The sequence below is a fragment of the Cygnus atratus genome, chromosome 1 (genome assembly GCF_013377495.2).
Source record: "Cygnus atratus isolate AKBS03 ecotype Queensland, Australia chromosome 1, CAtr_DNAZoo_HiC_assembly, whole genome shotgun sequence".
In the NCBI taxonomy this organism is placed as follows: Eukaryota; Metazoa; Chordata; class Aves; order Anseriformes; family Anatidae; genus Cygnus; species Cygnus atratus.
The window spans coordinates 95,301,687-95,318,978 of NC_066362.1; the positions used below are offsets into that span (position 1 = coordinate 95,301,687).

General features: G+C 39.5%; 1 protein-coding gene across 24 annotated transcripts in view; it reads right to left on the reverse strand.

The window, feature by feature from the left end:
• Nucleotides 1-17,292, reverse strand: part of ZBTB20 (zinc finger and BTB domain containing 20) — a 453,552-nt gene that overhangs the window by 98,020 nt on the left and 338,240 nt on the right. For 21 of the 24 annotated variants that reach the window (XM_035541102.2, XM_035541088.2, XM_035541086.2 and 18 more), the window contains one exon: nucleotides 16,873-16,927. The gene's annotated coding sequence lies outside the window, so the exon portion shown is untranslated. Of the gene's footprint in view, nucleotides 1-13,805; nucleotides 13,867-16,872; nucleotides 16,928-17,292 lie in introns of all 24 variants that reach the window. The other 3 variants (XM_035541111.2, XM_035541087.2, XM_050708260.1) reach the window with 1 other exon arrangement.

The following is a 17,292-nucleotide window of genomic DNA, read 5'->3' on the forward strand; positions in this document are numbered from 1 at the left end:
TGCAGGATTGGGCTCAGTATGCTAAAAGCAATGCAACAGCAAAGAAAGGTAGGACAGACTTCTTCGGAGAGGGAGGTGGGAAATGATTAACTGAAAATAAGGAAATTGCAAAGCTCTACATGCTCACCTAAATTCTGGTCAAGGAGATTAGATGAGATTTCTCTTTGAGTCAGAGCAATGTAGTGGATAAAAAGACCCTGTCTAGCTAGGGGGATTTCCTGAGGCCATCGCAGACTAGCTCAACACGCTGTTAAGAGTCTCGTTTTCATGAGAGTTTTTGTTGCATTTGTAACGCTTGCTCCAGGTCCCCCAGAGCTTTAAGTGCCACATCACAACGTTACAGGCGCAGTGCTGAATGCTTGGCACGGGACCAGGCATCTTCCTTTTCTTCTCCTGATTTCCTGAAGTCGGCAGGTGGGGCTCCAGGGCTCCATCTTGTTTTGATTTGTGGGGGGAAGTTTTTCTCCAAGAAGGATGAAGAAAAATTTCCTGTTGAATATTTGCTCTTCCCCTCCTTTCCCCCATGTTGTTCTGTGGAGGCATTCAGAGAGAGAGAAAAAAGTTTTTTTTTTTCTTTTTCTTTTTCTTCAAAGGGACTCACTATTTTTCCTGAAATGGGATGCTGGAAACAGTTCATCACCGAGGTCTGCTGGCCTGAGATCTGCTCATATTTACATCAGGGTGATTCAGTAGCAATTCCACTGAGGTCACTGGAAGTGCTCTGGCATCCAGTGCCCCTCACTGAACGCAGGATCAGGCCAATTGCGCCAAACTGCTCAGTGAGATCAGTAACGGTTCAAGCTCTGGGCCAGGCCATGGAATGGGTGTAAATGGATGCAGGGCAGAGAAAATGTAAACCTGTACCAACTTTCCTGGTGAGATGTTCATTAAACCGTCAGAACTTGAATGTTGGAGGGAGGAAGCAGGGGGCAAAGCCAGCACAGCACAAAGTGCTACCAACTTTACTGCGCGATAGCAGCTGGGAAAAAAGAGAATCAAGGCAACGTATACTATTTTGTCACTTGTTTTCCCACAAACTTGCGTGCAATGTGTAATTCTCTCTAAATTCAGGTCACTGCTGAATTTAACCCTATAGCTTTGAACAATCAATTATTTTCCACAGTATAACCACTTCATTTCAAGACTGGTTTGAATGGTTGATTAGGTCTAGATTAAGTAATGTAACTACAGACCAGTAGTACGTGTTTGCTCTATATAAAGTTGGCATATCACTGAGCAGGTATTACTTTTTAATGCTTCAATGTACTCAATAACTAATAACATTACATTGTAAACTGGCTGAATAACCATCACCTTAGCATGCTACAGCCAACACCTCCAAATTCAACCTCTTCTCCAAAGACTCTTGTTCAGCCTTTTAAATGGTCAACTCCTTGGAGAAGGTGAGGAACGGAACCACAAAAGACTATGCAAAGAAAGCTGTTTAACTCTGTGAGCATCAGCACTCAGGTTGTATGACTGTAGGTAAATGCTATGCCTCAGTTTCCCCATCTCTACATAACAATGTTACCTAATTAATCGATTGCTATAAAGAGCATACAGTTCTTTTTAAGATGTATTTCAGCAGACTACTTGAGGTAGACATTTCAAATGATTTTGCAGAAAATCTCTTAAAAATGACCTTTATGTTAAAATAAATACGTGCTTATGTGTTCTGTCAAATCAAGAACTGTTCCTCAGTTTCCTCTGTAAATAAATGGTGAAATGCTGAAAATATGACTTCTCTACTCAGGGAAATCCAAGGAAAGTTAATTCATTAGCAATTACCCACAGAAAACTTTCAGGCAGAAAGTCTTGGTGCAGTCACGTTAGATACTACTGATAACTGAGGCAGAAGAGGGCCAGAGCTCACCTTGCAAAGAATTTGGAGGTTCATTGTAACAAAACCTAGAAGATCTAAACCGCTGATCATGCAGAGCAGCAGGGCCTGGGAACCCTGAGGATGTGCTGTGCTCTGCTACCGTGGAAGAAAGGAGGGCTTCAAAACTTGTTTCACTAATGCCGTGTCTTACTACCAGTGAGAACCACAGACTGCTTCTACTCTGTTGAAAGATGTCTCCTTTCTATCACACAGATGTCCCCTTTCTACAGTGGAAAAGTAAGAGTGAGAAAAAGAGGTAGAAGTGATGAGAGAAGGGCACATTTTCAGAGGAGGGAAAACCACAAAACATTCAGAAGTGGCAAAAGGCCTTTGCATGAAATAAGAGTACTGGAGATATGTAAATTAAATGGGCTGCTCAAATGTCATATTTAAGTTCAGCTGGTCATATGAAGGATCAGGAATTATCAGTCTGGGTTAGAGAAGTGCGCATTTGGCCAGCTGCATTAAATATGGCCTTTGCCTTCCTGTAATTCTTAGAAGGGTACAGACCAAAATCAAGGAACAGGTGGTCTCTTCTGATATACAGCAGAAAATCTTGTCCTCCCATGTATGATTATTATGAGGTCTGAAACAACGCAGACAGAGAAGACAGGAGATGTACATTATAGAAATAAACTGGAAGCATAGTTAAAGGTTACTAAGACTTTTTCCCTCCAGCTGCCATTGATACGAAAGAATAGATGAGTTAATTTCACTTTTTGTTCCCTAAATTCTAAGATTTGATGACTACCAGGCTACAATATTTCACTAAAAAAAAAGGACTGTTTTTTACTTAAAAGCACAAAAAGTATACAGAGAAAGTCATTTTCAAGGTCAGAGGGTTGTTTTGACATTTAAGAAATACTAAAACAGTTTTTGGCTTTTAAATTTGTAAACCAGAATTACTTCCTGATCTGAGAGACAATCTGCCAAATTTCTAGCTGGCCACAGACTTCTCAGGGTAAGCTAGAATTATCAGATATATGATGTTGTCTAGGTGCTCGCCTCTGTGATTTTAAAATGAAATGTTGATCAACCTTAGAAAAACAGTTTCTGAGACCCTTTGTACAAATAACATGCTTCCCTGCTTACAGCAACTAAAGAGACAATCCTCTCTAATAACCGTTTTGGTACAATATTTTGCTAACTGCTGGAGAACTCAATACCTTGAGACGAATATACTAATGAAAAAAATAGAGGGAAATAGAGAAATTTCTGTACACAGAAGCCAAATAGCTCCTTTTATTTTATACCAAGGCTTTGATCCTCCCACCAGCCTTGTTGCAATACAAACCAATTTCATTTAATACTGTATCTGACAAGCCAGAATTCTCCAAGATTGCAAAACTCTGCTAAATCCCAGTGCAAACTGCAAACGGGCTGACAAAATGTTTCACAAAGAGCACACATGCAGGTGGGCTATACATGCATTGGTAGTACAACCTTGCCATGCAAGCTCAACAAAACTTTGGGTAAATATAGTATGACAGAGTCAATATTGTCATTAACGACATGCAACAGAAAGCATTCCTGTACATTGTCACCTGTTGCATCTTACTTCTCCTGCCTGTGCCCATGGCTCTGCTTCTTCAAAATGGGTTGTAAAACAGTTATGCTATTTAAAATGGAGAGGTACCTGCCTCTCACTCCAAAACAGCAACATTGATTTTGCTGTTTCAATTAGGCAAGAAAAACAAATTTTTCATTGTTCTCTCTCCATGCTTTTTTCAACCACTCCTGACAAAGCCTGAAAAAAAATCATTCAAAAAAGGTGACCGCTCAAGATGCCGTCCAGCACAGGCAGCCACGCTAAACCATAAATCCCTGCTGAAGTAGAGGGGCCACAAAGAGGATGCTCCAAAGTTTCTGTTGCTTCTAACATACCTCCCATGTGCACCTGTGTTATTTAAATGATGTCAACTCATGTATACAGCATGCTGTTATGGAAAATATATATTTTTTTCTAAGACTCTGCTTACTGGGTTTTAGTTTGTTTCTCCTATTTCAGTCAAAGTTTAAATGCAATTGTATTTAAAGGTTTGTTGTGCTTTTTTAAAGTGCTGTTCATACCAGTTAACGAGAAAGCAGAGAATTTGCCAGCCTGCAGCTCCGTTGTACTGAAACTGCTCTGGGCTTTACAAGATGCAACTCTTTCTCCAGGGAAGGATTTATCTCCAACAGATTAGCAAACTCACTGACTTCTGCCTTTTACTAATCCTTCTCCTCTTTCCTCTATCCAGTTATCTCAACACATCATCCTCCGGTCAACGAATATTAAAAAAAACCACATACAATCTAAAAGATGACTCAGGAAAGCAAGAATGAATGAGTTCTGATAAAAATATCCATGAACCTGAAACTTCCTGCTGCACAGGGTGTGTACGCACAAGAAAGAGATGTGTAGCAATACTGCTCAGCATTTGAATTGTTTTAGCAAAATGCAATAGTGGAGAAATTTTGGATCAGAAAATTATTTGTAAAGCAGAGGAAGAAATGCTACTAGCTAGTGAAGAGCCTTGTTTCCTTCTAAAGCCCAGTTAAAGGCTGGCTTAAGCTGTCGTTTTGTTTCTGGTAGGAGAACAAGGACAGCTTGTTGTGAGAACCACTGGCAACACCAGTCACCTCAAAGGGGCAAAAGATGAGGTGAAAACAAAACTGAGGCCCTTCATGAGCAAAGACGGTCAATACGTAGGGCACACAGCCAAAGCTTTCGAACAGCTTAAAAAAGATTGATGGTGGCCTGCTATGCCGAGGGGATTTGTGGAGTTAGGTGCTCCAAGCTGGCTAGATACATCTTTTTTTCTTCATGTGAATCCACAGTTTAGGTGAGCAGATTAAATCTAATGAAATCTAGGGCTGCCGCAAATATGCCTGTAAAAACAGCAAGCTGAAGTCTGCCTCACGATTACCATTTCTCAAGGACCTCAGATCAGCTGTGCTTTGAAAATGAAATGATATTTATGTCCCGCTGAAATATCAGCACTGAATCCTTAACCTGGGGTTGCTGCTGAAAACCTTCTGCATAATGCACAAGGCAGCCTTGCTCTCCCTTCTAGCATCGCATGTCGCGCAGAGCTAAAAGGAGCAAGCACCAAAAAGCCTGCTTGACCGGGAAAGCAAGACGTTGGCACCCTGCACTCTGACAAGGAGTGGGCTTGTTAGGTGCGAGCAGCAGTCCTACAAAACCACTGATAATAGCTGAACTTCAAGATGAACGGCGTTCTGGTGAGCTGGGTCATGATTACCACTAATATACGGAGGGAGAAAGCGAGGTGCAATGACTGGAGATTTCCTCAGCATTGGAGGGAGCTTTTCTGCTAGGGTTAAAGTGAAAATTCATGTCTCAGTCCCAAGAGCAAACCACAAGCTCATATTGCTTTTACTACAAACAGATTTCCCTTCACCATACTGTACTTCTTGCTGACTATTCAGTATGGTCATCCAAAAATACTCCTATTTGTGTTATTTTTCACACACACCGCCCTGAAACAAAATTCAGTATGAAAGAAGAGCAGTTTCCTCCAATACAGCTCAACATCCAAACTAAGCAGCAGTAAAATGGTATTTATTCACCGACTGAGGTTTCAAACAGTAAAATGATTGTTACTGAGTTACGGACTGGACCGTGCCCTGAACAAGACCCCAGAATATGTCTCCGGTGGCAGCTCTGTCACCTCAACAGCCCTCCAGTGGGCTGGTGGAGGAGGAAGAGCGGGTGGCCTAAGCCCCAGGCTTAGGCATGGGGGCAATACTTGAATTCAACCAAGTGTCAAGGTTGCAGGGGGCAGAATGGGGCAGAATTTGCCTTTGGTATTGAGGTGGGAGACAGAAAGAGGTGAGATGGGTACCTGTGCCCAGAGCCTGTGGATGAATGAGACTCTTTCTTCACCTGCCACGGGAATCAGGGAGAGACTAGCCCAGGGATCGGCAGTGCCAAGTGTGCCTCAGAGCGCAGCTGCACTTCAAAAGGCAAGCAATCTGAAGGCGTGGGGGTGTTCATGAAGGACCTCAGTTTTGTTTTCACGTCATCTTTTGCCCCTCTGTGACTGGTGTCATGAGCAAGATGGCCAATACGCAGGGCCCACAGTCAAAGGGCCACAGGTCAGCAAGAGAGCAGCTGAAGAGCAGCACAAGGGAATTGCAGCCACTCCAGGCAATACGGCACCTTCATCAGGGGCCCAACTTAAAGGTCTTTCTGCTATCAAGAGGGCCACGAGGATGATCAGAGGGTTGGAGCACCTCTCCTATGAAGACAGCCTGAGGGAGTTGGGGATGTTCAGCCCAGAAAAGAGGAGGCTCTGCAGAGACAGTGGCCTTCCAGTACCTAGAGGGGGCCTACAGGAAAGCTGGGGAGGGACTCTTGGTCAGGTAGAGTAGCAATAGGACAAGGGGGAGTGAATTTAAACTAAAAGAGGATAGATTTAGATTAGACATGAGGAAGAAATTCTTTCCTATGAGGGTGGTGAGGTACTGGAACGGGTTGCCCAGAGAAGCTGTTCAAGGCCAGGCTGGATGGGGCTTTGGGCAACCTGGTCTAGTGGGAGGCGTCCCTGCCCTTGGCAAGGGGGTTGGAACTAAATGGTCTTTAAGGCCCCTTCCAACCCAAACCATTCTGTGATTTCAAACACAGTTGTATTCTCTTTCTACTTGAACTTTGGCAAGCCCTGTACCTTTCTCTATGTATTTGTTTTTCTGTTTGAATACGTGATATTCAAATGAAATATAAATATTAATATTTGATTAACTCACAGCTACAAAGCTTAGTTCCTTAAATTCTAGTACAGATCTTTGAAATCTTTGAAAAACTATATAAATATGAATTCTTTTATTTTTCTAGCATTACATTAACGACCGTACAGTGGAAGTTGATGAATTAAATAATCTCTGTCTATATTTGCTTATATCTTTCTGAAACAGTTACCTTTCTCATGCCTTGTCTCAATCCAGAAATGACATTTTTGGTAAAGCTTTGCAAAAACGCATTCAGCTGTTTTTGAGTCATCCAAGTATGTAAAAAACAGTTTCCAGCTGTTAAGTTTTCCATAAACCTTTTTTTTTCTTAAACATGCTTGTATAATTATAACACAGCTTTGTTTTAAAACATCAAACTTGACATGTACATAATCCTGAAAGAGAAGTAGCAGGGCTGCCATGTTTGAAACCACTTGGTTTTGAAATAACAAGGTTATTACCATATTAAAACATCTTTCTTTTCTTAAAGATTCTCACAGACTCTAAGCTACGGATTTCTAACTTTAGACACCACTGAAACTTCTCAATTGTGTAACTGACCAAAAAACCCCACGCAAACGAATGAAGAAAAAGAGTCACTATTCTTGCAATCTGAGCAAGATGCAACACAGAAGACCGGTGAACGCTGTTTACAATGGGATTAGGCTCAGTCCTGCCTATTGTGTACGTTGTATACACATACGCACTCTCAAGGAGAACTGCTAAAGCTCTGGCATGATCTTCTTGCTGGAGTGAATGGCGATGGCTGGAGCTCCGTGCTTGGCAGCCCTGTCTGCTGGCTGATGCCTCCAGGCTGCTCTTGCTCCCTCTGCTCTCAAGATCGTGCTTCAACTAGCAGTACAGAACTAGGGTTATCTACTCTCCAAAAAAATTGGAGTTGTCACTTATGGTGGGACAAGGACAACTGTATCATTTCTCTTCATCTACAACATGCGGGCTCTCGCTGCAGTGGCAATAGCTTTCCATAAACGCTCTGAATTCAATTTACCATTGCTTACCTCTGCAGTTTTACTATTGCATCTTTGCATTTTGGTAAAGAATGGCATCATATCTGACTGGAGAAGATTCTTTGCTTACATTCTGTCCAGATATAAGTGCAATGACTTGTTACCAAGCAGTCATTTACTTAAACATTTCATTTCACCTGAACTATTTCAGTTTTTGATGTCTTAGTGAAGTAAATATTGGTCCTGAGAATATTAATGGTGGCTGAAACAGGAGCTGCAGTTTGATTGATTATTGCATTACATGGGCTTTGCTCGCAAAACTATTTTCTCATTTGATGATGTAAAGGCATATGTGGCTTTTCTGCCTTGCACAAACCAATAGCCTCAGCACGAATCCTCCTATTAGTTTGTAGTAACTCTTTCTATGCAACGTTTCTGCAAAAGGAAAGTCACTGCATGTGCAGGTTTCTGTATGGGGCTAAAGTGATTTGTACAGCCAAGAAGGGGCTCAGTAGCTGTTTCTCATTCAAAGTAAACATCAGTACCTGCATATATTCTCCTACTGTGCAGGTGTGAGTCCAGAGAAACTATCAATGTCAGTGACATTACAGCGAATCTGAGAAGACAGCCTGACTCATCTGAAAGTAAAAGATACAACTCTGATGGCTTTCATGGAGAGAAATGTGTGCACACGTGCATGAATACATCCTTCCTCACTTTACACTATCCGTGCTTTTAACAGTATATCTATAACTTGTTCTTATGTCCATTACATTGAGAGGCTTTTCAATGTATTTCAATCCGCTGCAAACATGGACAGTGCTCAACAAACAAAATGTCACTGTAATATAATTTCAGGGAAAAAACTCAGCAGCTCCTACCCATCAAACTGTCTTCTCTATGTGCTATATTGCCTTGGTAAACCCGCAGCTAGGGAACATGCAGTGAAAGACCCTATTGTATGGAAGGGGCAGAGGTAAGGTTGCTGTGGGAACCTTAACTCTAAATTTCCTGAATTTACAGAGATTAAAATCTGTCTTCACATCACATTAGCATACTTTTTGTGTATACAGAACATGGCCTAGGCAAGTGCATTGTTTCTAAAGGAAAAGGTATATTGTTGGGTAAATAGATGCCTGCACATTTTGGCAAGTCTAAGCTACATAATTCAGTTCTAATCAATGCTACTGGATTCTGAAACCAACCAATAAGATAATGAAGTGGAAAAAGCAATAAAATAAAAAAGTAAGCTATCCTGCATAAGCTATTCTAAGCTTCAGTATTGAGACAAAATATGGGTAAGAGTTTGCCATTTGCTAGTTGTTAATAATCATCATTGGATCTGCCAGACACACTCTTCAAGGGCTCTGTCTGTCTGGACCAGGTAGATGCTGCAATACACAAAGGACATCACATACAGAGAAAGAAAGAGTGTTCGTGGACAATGATGCAGCGGTCTTAATTAAGATTTTCATTACTGATACATACATTAAGGTTTTGCTAATGCAAGTGCCCAAGCACTGTCATGTGTAGGTAGATGTCTATGATTCTATCTCTAGAAACCCTTTTGCAAATCATGAGAACATTCACCAGCCAAGGCTCAAAATCAGCTCACCTGCCCTTTGCTATAATGACAATGAAAAATAATAAATGGTATTTTATTTGTGTGCTAGATGAGAACTTAACACTTTGTAGGTGTCAGAATGAATAGGATTCTGCAAAGCTGTGCTACGGTGTATTGAAACTGATTTGCATCTCACTTACACCTGTTTGATGTTGATGTAACATCATGAGCTTCAATAGCATGAGTGTAGCAAATACTCAAGGAAAAAGGAATGAAAGACATGGAGGCAAACGGAAAATGGGATAAAACACAACATGAGTTTTCCAAAGATAGACTGCAGTAGACTAACCCAATAACTTTCTTTGATAAGATAACTGATTATCCAGACAAAGAAGTGCAGTAAATTTAATCTATCAGTAAAGCATTTGATATGGTATCACAAGGGAAATTATGAATTAAGATGAAGATTAGCAAAAGGACTGTAAAGTGAGCAAATGCTTACCTGAATGGGAGTTTTGAAAAAAGAATTATTGGGCAAGGTGAAGGCTATATTTCCATAATTTTTAGTTAAACATAATAGTATTTTTTAAATTAATAGGTTTGGGAGGAGTGGGTGATTTTTCTTTATGAAACCCCTCATAAAAGGAGGGGACATCATAAAGCAGGAAAAAGAAGGAGTATGCTTAACAGACATAAAAGGATTAATCAGTTTTAATGAATTGCTCATTAATAATATTTAGGCCTTATTCACCTGTCAGGAGAATAACTTCAATGTTTCCATGTTATTTCTATGGTTCTGTCCTTTGGGAAGTTCAAAGATGCCACAGCTCTCTCAAAAATGCCAGAGCAGCTTACTTGTGCAGTTGAATTAGGCATCCATTTCACTTTTGTGCTTTTAAAATATTGTTACACCCAGAATATAGCAAGGCTACGATATTGCAATGGCACACTCAGTACCAAGATGACATGCAACAAAATATAGCCATGCCAGGAAGTAAGGTGAAGACAGCGCTACAGATGTCACAGTAGAAGGTACCAATATGAGGTTAATTTGCAGGCTCTGAAAGAAATGATCTGCTAGCATATTTTCAACAAGCTTACAAAAAAACAGAATTTTTGACAATCTTCCCTGAGGCATGCCTCAGTCTACAGGTAATTCAATGACTAAAACTGTTACCTTTCCATTAAAGTTCATTGGAGGAGAAGCTGCATTTTTCTTTTAGTCTTCTGTGGCAGAATTTTATTCCTTAGTGTCATAACTAGATCATGCTAGGCATGCATGGACATTCACAGCAAGAAATTCACACTGAGAACCAAACTTGAAGGATTTAAGCGCAAGAATTGAAAAACAGTTTGTCAAATATATTATTCTTTGAGGTTGGTTATATGCCGATCACACGTAGAAGGTATCCTTCACACCCTTCAGTGCTTATTGCAGAGCATTCAGAATGTAACACATTAATTTTTGTCTTTTATCTAAAAGGGAGTTTATTGCAAAAAGTGAAATTCAATTAATCTCTTTTACCAGTATCAAGGATAAGCGAAGACAGATGAATATGAAATTTAAACACATATCCAGGTCCAAATGTTGCAACTGATCCTTACTTTTGTGATTGGTTGAAGCATGAATAGTTTTAAATTGTATGTTATTTGAAGTTGGGATTCCAATTTTGTCTCTGACAATCAAGCTGTTTAGCATATGCTTAAGAAGTTAAAACATTAGAAAACAGCATTCAGAAAATGGATACAGCCATTCTATTAAATTTAAACTCAATCTGATGGAAGAGAAGTCAGCAAGATCTATTCAAATCCAAAAGCATTTTCTTCTGGTTGTGTTCAAAAATCTAATATTTTGGGCATGCAAACACATGAAATGAAAATATTACCTGGGGGGCTCTATTCATGAATTATATTCAGCATGATATTATCCAAAATGATGGAGGGAAGCAGCAGTGAGCAAGAAGTTCAGAGGAAGAAAACATTATTTCTTAATACACTATGAATCTTTTATGTCTAAGATTTCCCATTCCCACCAAGAGGTAAACCAGCCTTCATGAAGCACATCCTGAGGACTAATCAATGGTCACATATGTTTTGACATGTACATCTGTGTAATGGCACACAGGTAAACTATATAGCAGATGGCTTCCGTTTCTTTTTTTAAGTGAGAGAGGCGGAAAGAAAAGGGAAATGGATGAGATGCTCTTTAAACCTCATTTTCAATCATGGTGCCCTATATGTAGGACGTTTAGCATAAATGTGGAGACTTAGTCCAGCATTTAGACCTCTGCGAGAACTTGCATTTCAGTGTCAGTCCCACTAGTCAAATTTATGACCTTTTGATCAAGAGGTGGTTTTTGGGAAACCATTCGTTTCTGGTTATCTGGCTTTATAATAACCACTCCTCCAGTGCAACTTTCTCTTTGTACTTTTTTTTTTTTCACATTAAATCTGGTGTGTACATTTTATGTAGACAGGTATGTGCACATTTTATGTAAGATGATGTTAAAGCTGAGTGCATCAGAGATTTTTTAGAGAAGGACTGACAGTACATTTCAGAAAAAAAGAGAGACATGGTGATATAAATGTAGAACAGCAACATGCTTGCCCAAGTTGGAAGATAATTTACCATAACTGCAAAGGGAATATTCTGAAAAGCTCTGCTACACTCTGTAGTCGTGCCATTTTGCACAGTGATTTCAGACCTAACAAACTGGACTGTCTCAATATTTGGATGGTTGATGTTGTTCGAACTGCTGTAGGCAATGCTGCTACTGCCTCAGCAAGGTAGTCTTTTCTATCCAAATATACTGAATTATTCCAGTGTGGAGTAAGACAAAAAAAAAGTGCACTGGACAATTGCATTTTCTTTGTCCTTTTCTTTTTTTTTCTAGCTAAATCTAAATACTATACTTCCAGAATTTTCTAGTATAATGTCCAATTTTTCTGCTGTAACCTGTTACATTTCAAAGAAAGCTAACACTCAATATATTGTATTACACTAATTTGATGAAAAATAACCAGAACAAAAGAATCTCCAATAAGCATAATGGCAGAAAGGCATGATATTTCCAGCTGTCATGCTGGCCAATCTCAAATTCAACCTCATTCAACCTCAGTGGATATTTCGTACGTATTGCAAGGCTAAGCAGGTTGCTTACATGCCTTTGTCATAATCCTCACATCAACTTCACAGCTGTGGGTAGCCACTATTATTTGTTAAATAATTTGAGTATTAACAGTTAAACTAATGCTTGAATGAAAAACTGGTATTGGACTTGGCCTTTTTCCCCCAGCTACTTCTCTGGTTTTCTGGATATTTGGTCTGTTTTTATTAAAAATGTTTTAGGGAAAAACAAACAAACAAAAAAACAAACAAACAAACATGAACTTCATCAGAGTTGTTTTAAAGAAGATAATTTTTTTTCATGCAAGTCTATTGCTTAAGACCATTTGATGGTTATGTCTTCAGACAAAGAATTAAGTTTGAAGTCCTGGCAATCATTCAAGAATATTCATCTGGGGCGGATTCTCAGTTATACAGTTTGATTTCTATAAGCACTTCAGAATATAATTTCTACTCCACTTCTATTTCTGTTCTGTTTTACCATTTCTCTCATTTGCAACCACCAAACAGAGCGTCTCTGCCCATGTTGTTTGCTTTTTATGGAGAATTCCTTTTCTTCAGGAAACATACAATGGCTGGGAAAATACTATCCCTTTCCTGTTTTAAATTGCTGTGTAGGTGACAATTCCCTTTGAACCAACTCCTTACTTTTTGAAGTGGATAAACTGATTCTTCTGGATAATTTGTATGTCAATTTATTACATTAAATATGATAATTCTTGAAAAATGAAAACAGCTCTTGAAAGCTGTTGTAAATACAAGACTTAGTACATCTAGACATCTTTTTTTTTGTCATTTTGCAAATGTTCATTTTTGATTCATTAATAAGCTTGATCTGGAGGTTATTATCCTCCTTTGAAGTAATGGAGAAATTCTTAAGAAACCTGAGAATAGAAAAGATGCCTCCTCCCTGTTCCTGATGTAGCAATCATAGTTGTTATTCTAAAGTTCCTCATCTGCAAAACAATATGAAGCACACTAACTAAGTAAAGAGGTTCAGATGCTGCTATTTGTAGATATTTCACGATGATGATTTGAATTGCTACCAGATGACAGTTTGGTGGTGAACAAGTACCAACAGCAAGAACATATACAGAGAGAGATATCAAAGGCTATTTGAGCATCATCATGTCTGATAAAGTGAATATGTACTCGCAGAAACTGATAACTGGCAGCCTGGAACATTGCTGGGTGTATTTTGACACACAAATCACTGATCATATGATGGATGGTTCTCATAACTATGATGAGATCAGTAAGATGCTACTCATCTTCCCTTAGGTCATCATTACTTGACCAAGTATACCTTCATGAAGCTGAGGAATAAATGACACTTTATTTATTTATTTTTTTTCAAGAGGATGTCAGAGCACAAGGATCAGGATCAGTGCAGAAACTAATTGGAACGACGCTGGAGTTCAGTACACCCCAGTTAGATCAAGGAAATGAACAGATGTCCATGGAATCAGGTTAACACAACACGCAACTTCTTTGTATCTGGATCACTTTGGGGCATTTCTGCTTTGTACTTACCCAAAGATAACAGCAGATAATCCTTCAATATTGTGTGATTTCCACCTGAATGGGTAGTGCTCTGGAAGTAAAAAGAGCATCTCACTGCAGCTATTTATCTTACAGTAGCTACCTATCTTACTGCAAAGCACCTTAGTATTCTCATTACTGTTACTTGGTGTTGACAATATGATAGAAAGGCTCAAGACTGGTAAGACAACTTTCTTCCATGAAAAGGTCTATTTTTGACAAAGAATCCACCTGCTTCTCTCAAAACTCCTGAAGACATTCAAGTGGAGCAGAGATTAATTGCATTCCTCTTAAGTGGGAATATTGCCTGGGGGAGAGATACATGAAATCCCTCCACCTCCAAAATCCAGATAACATGTAGACAGACAGACACGTACACAACCTGCAGGAGGAGGAGGAAGACTGAATCATCAGCAAGTAGTGGGTAGGGATATGAGAAGAAAGCCCAGCGGTGGGTACTGAGGCAGAGGGCAGAACAAATCAATTATTATCTATAGATTAGAAACATACTTGACAGGTACCATTAACAGCTTCTAACGTGAAAATGTCCCAATTCTACTTTTTTTTTCTGTTACCCAAAAGAACTTAAAAGATCAGTGGCCTGAAGGATATACCTTACAGAGAGAAAGAAGAGAGCCAGTACAAACAATACAAACTTTACACGCATGCCTGAAATAACATGAGGCTCCTGTGGAGCTGGCTGAGTTGGGAATGGAGGAGCACAAAAAAGCCCTTAGCTATAGAATAAGCCTGACTTAAAGAAGCAAGAAAGTGTGTGACTCTAGCTTTACAGGTCAAGAAACAAAGGGAAACGACATCTTCACGGTCACACAGCAAAGCACTGTCAGAGAGGGATTTTGGCTCTGGGTTTCCACGTGCCTATCCAGCATGAAGCTAGCTTGTTGCTTCCATCAAAACTGCCTTGCACACAGCTACCTCATGCTGCCAAAGCAGAGCAGGGATAATTAAACAGGAGAGTTTGTACAAATGTCAATGGCTTGCAGTCCTTGCCACAGACACAAACGGCTTCACCGCTGCTACAGGAAGTGTTAACACAAGAGGTGTGCATTTTGAGTCCCTGAGTATCATTAACACTTTTTATCGATATTATGAAGTTCTGCAACAAAAATAATAGGATTTGTCCGGGACCGTTATGAACCGCCCCTGCTGGATAAATACATAATACATGATGGCAAAGGTCTGATGGGACTTTAATCAATTGCCTTTCTGAGTCAAATAAATGTCACATTAGACGTAAGCCATGTTGTATTCTGTGGGGGCCTCTGCTTCCCTCGTCTCACAGGCCTGACACTGCCACGGGGAGCTATGCACACGCATAGACTCCTACTTATTTGCAGCAAATATATCAGAGGAAAACGGGAACAGCACGTTGTAAATTACAGATTTGGGACACCTTATAATGAAAGGAAAAGGGGAATGGAAAGAAATATGGGGAGATCACTGGCATGAGAGGTCAGCTCAAATACGTCTCCTTGGTAGTTGGCATTGTCATATCACCTTTGGCAGTCACTGCAGCATATCTCATGTTTTTGCCCATAGGGCGGGGGAGAAGCAAGTCTGCCATTTCTTTCTGCATGGCAAAAGTACCGAGTCAACTTTAAATGTTAAAGTCACATATTTTAGCTCTGCTATCAGCAAAAGAAAGCTCTTTGTTTTAGCGTGCACCTGAAAAAAGTCTGAATGTTTCTTTGCACTTCAACATTCCTTTGAAGAAATTCCAACAATCAGAACTCAACTTGAACTAAAAGTTGCAGTTTAATTTCTCTCCCAAATATAAAAATGCTATTTTTTCTTACTGTGCTATGCCTTTTTTTTTTATAATTTTAATTCCAGGCAGCACTTTAACAGCCATCTACTTCCCTTTCTGAACATGTAGTAGACATGAATTTAAATTGCAAAATGGAGATCTGAAGTAACACAAAGTCCAGACAGATTTGGACATGGAGTTCTAAACATAAATTTAGAAGTCCTCATTATTTTTGGCAATAGCTCCAGCTTGAACACCCCAAAACAGTGGCTTAAAATGCTGGTGGACATTTGGAAAACTTTGGTCTATCTTTACTTCAGTAAATATTATGATGTGGTAGTTCTATATTTCCCTTTATATCACAACAAAAACCTTCATTGTTACAAAACAGTAGTTTTCACTGCCAATACGCATTAAAGACTCCAGGCAAAATGCAAACTTTTGTTCTAAATACACAAAACCGTCATGGGTTAGAGCCTGGCAAAACTAAAAACTAAATAAAACAAACAAATTATCCCAAAATTTCCATCCCCTTTGCCCCCCAAAAAAGAAAAAGCAAAACTCAAATGATTAATTTTTTAATTCTTCCTGTTCTAGTTCTTAAGAACACAATTATCTGGATTTATGTTGTATTTTTTCCAGTGAAAAAAGTCACTGTGCTGATAACTTACACAGCAGCAGCCAAACCCAAGTGAAGGAGAACAGGCAAAAAAAGAACCCTACCTAATATTTTCCAAAGAAACCACTAATGGGTTTTTGGTTTTGATATTGTTAGGTGTCAAGGTGAATACAGCATATTTAGTTTACCCAGATAAGAAGAGCAGGTTGGTATTAGGTTGGAAAGCACACGGGACTGGGGTAAGGAAGGGTTCCATGCCACGAAGGCAGGTATCAGAAGGGATGGGCTGAAATGCTAGTTGACTGACTCCTACACTTGTTTAACTCTTGCACAGTATGGAATATGATACGCTTTATTCTCAGAGTTCAACAACACAATACCCATCACAACAAATATATCCCCAGATTTAACAGAAGTCCTCCAGAAATGCACATATCAATTCCAGATCAATTGATCACACAATGTCACTGAACTAAGCCTGAGTCCCATAAGCTGATGCTGCATTATAATTCTGGACTGCTGCACCAGTACAACTCAGTATTGACTCTTGTGGCCATAGGGAGTAACAGAGAAGTTCACAAGGGCTCTCTCTACTGCCCTGAATGGAACTTGAACAAAATGTGTAACTCGTATTAATGAAAAGTATAAAATGTTTGGTAACAAATACTTACAGAAGAGACAGGAAAGGTTCCTTCGGAGGAAGGCCACAAACTGATCGTGAGTGATCTGTAAAGAAAAGGGAGAAAAAAAGAAGAAATTATTAAATTAAGCTATAATAAACACTCTAAATGATACCAAGATAAAAAAGGGATCGAGGAGACTCACAGATGGTAGCAGTTCCCACAGGAGAGAAAAGAAGTGTTTAAAATTCACAAAATGTATACATTTTTGAAGTTTTGAAATTACCTGACCCCAAAACTATATAGCTGAGAAAACTGTTAATGGCTGAGGAGCTTTTCAGTCCTGTGATAATTCCAAGCCAGCAGAGACTAAATATCCTCTGGTGGCTGTTCAACAGTCTCCATGAAATAGGCTTGTGGCTCCTATGGACAAATGCTCTTATCATGAAAACACTGCCAGATTTGAATGGC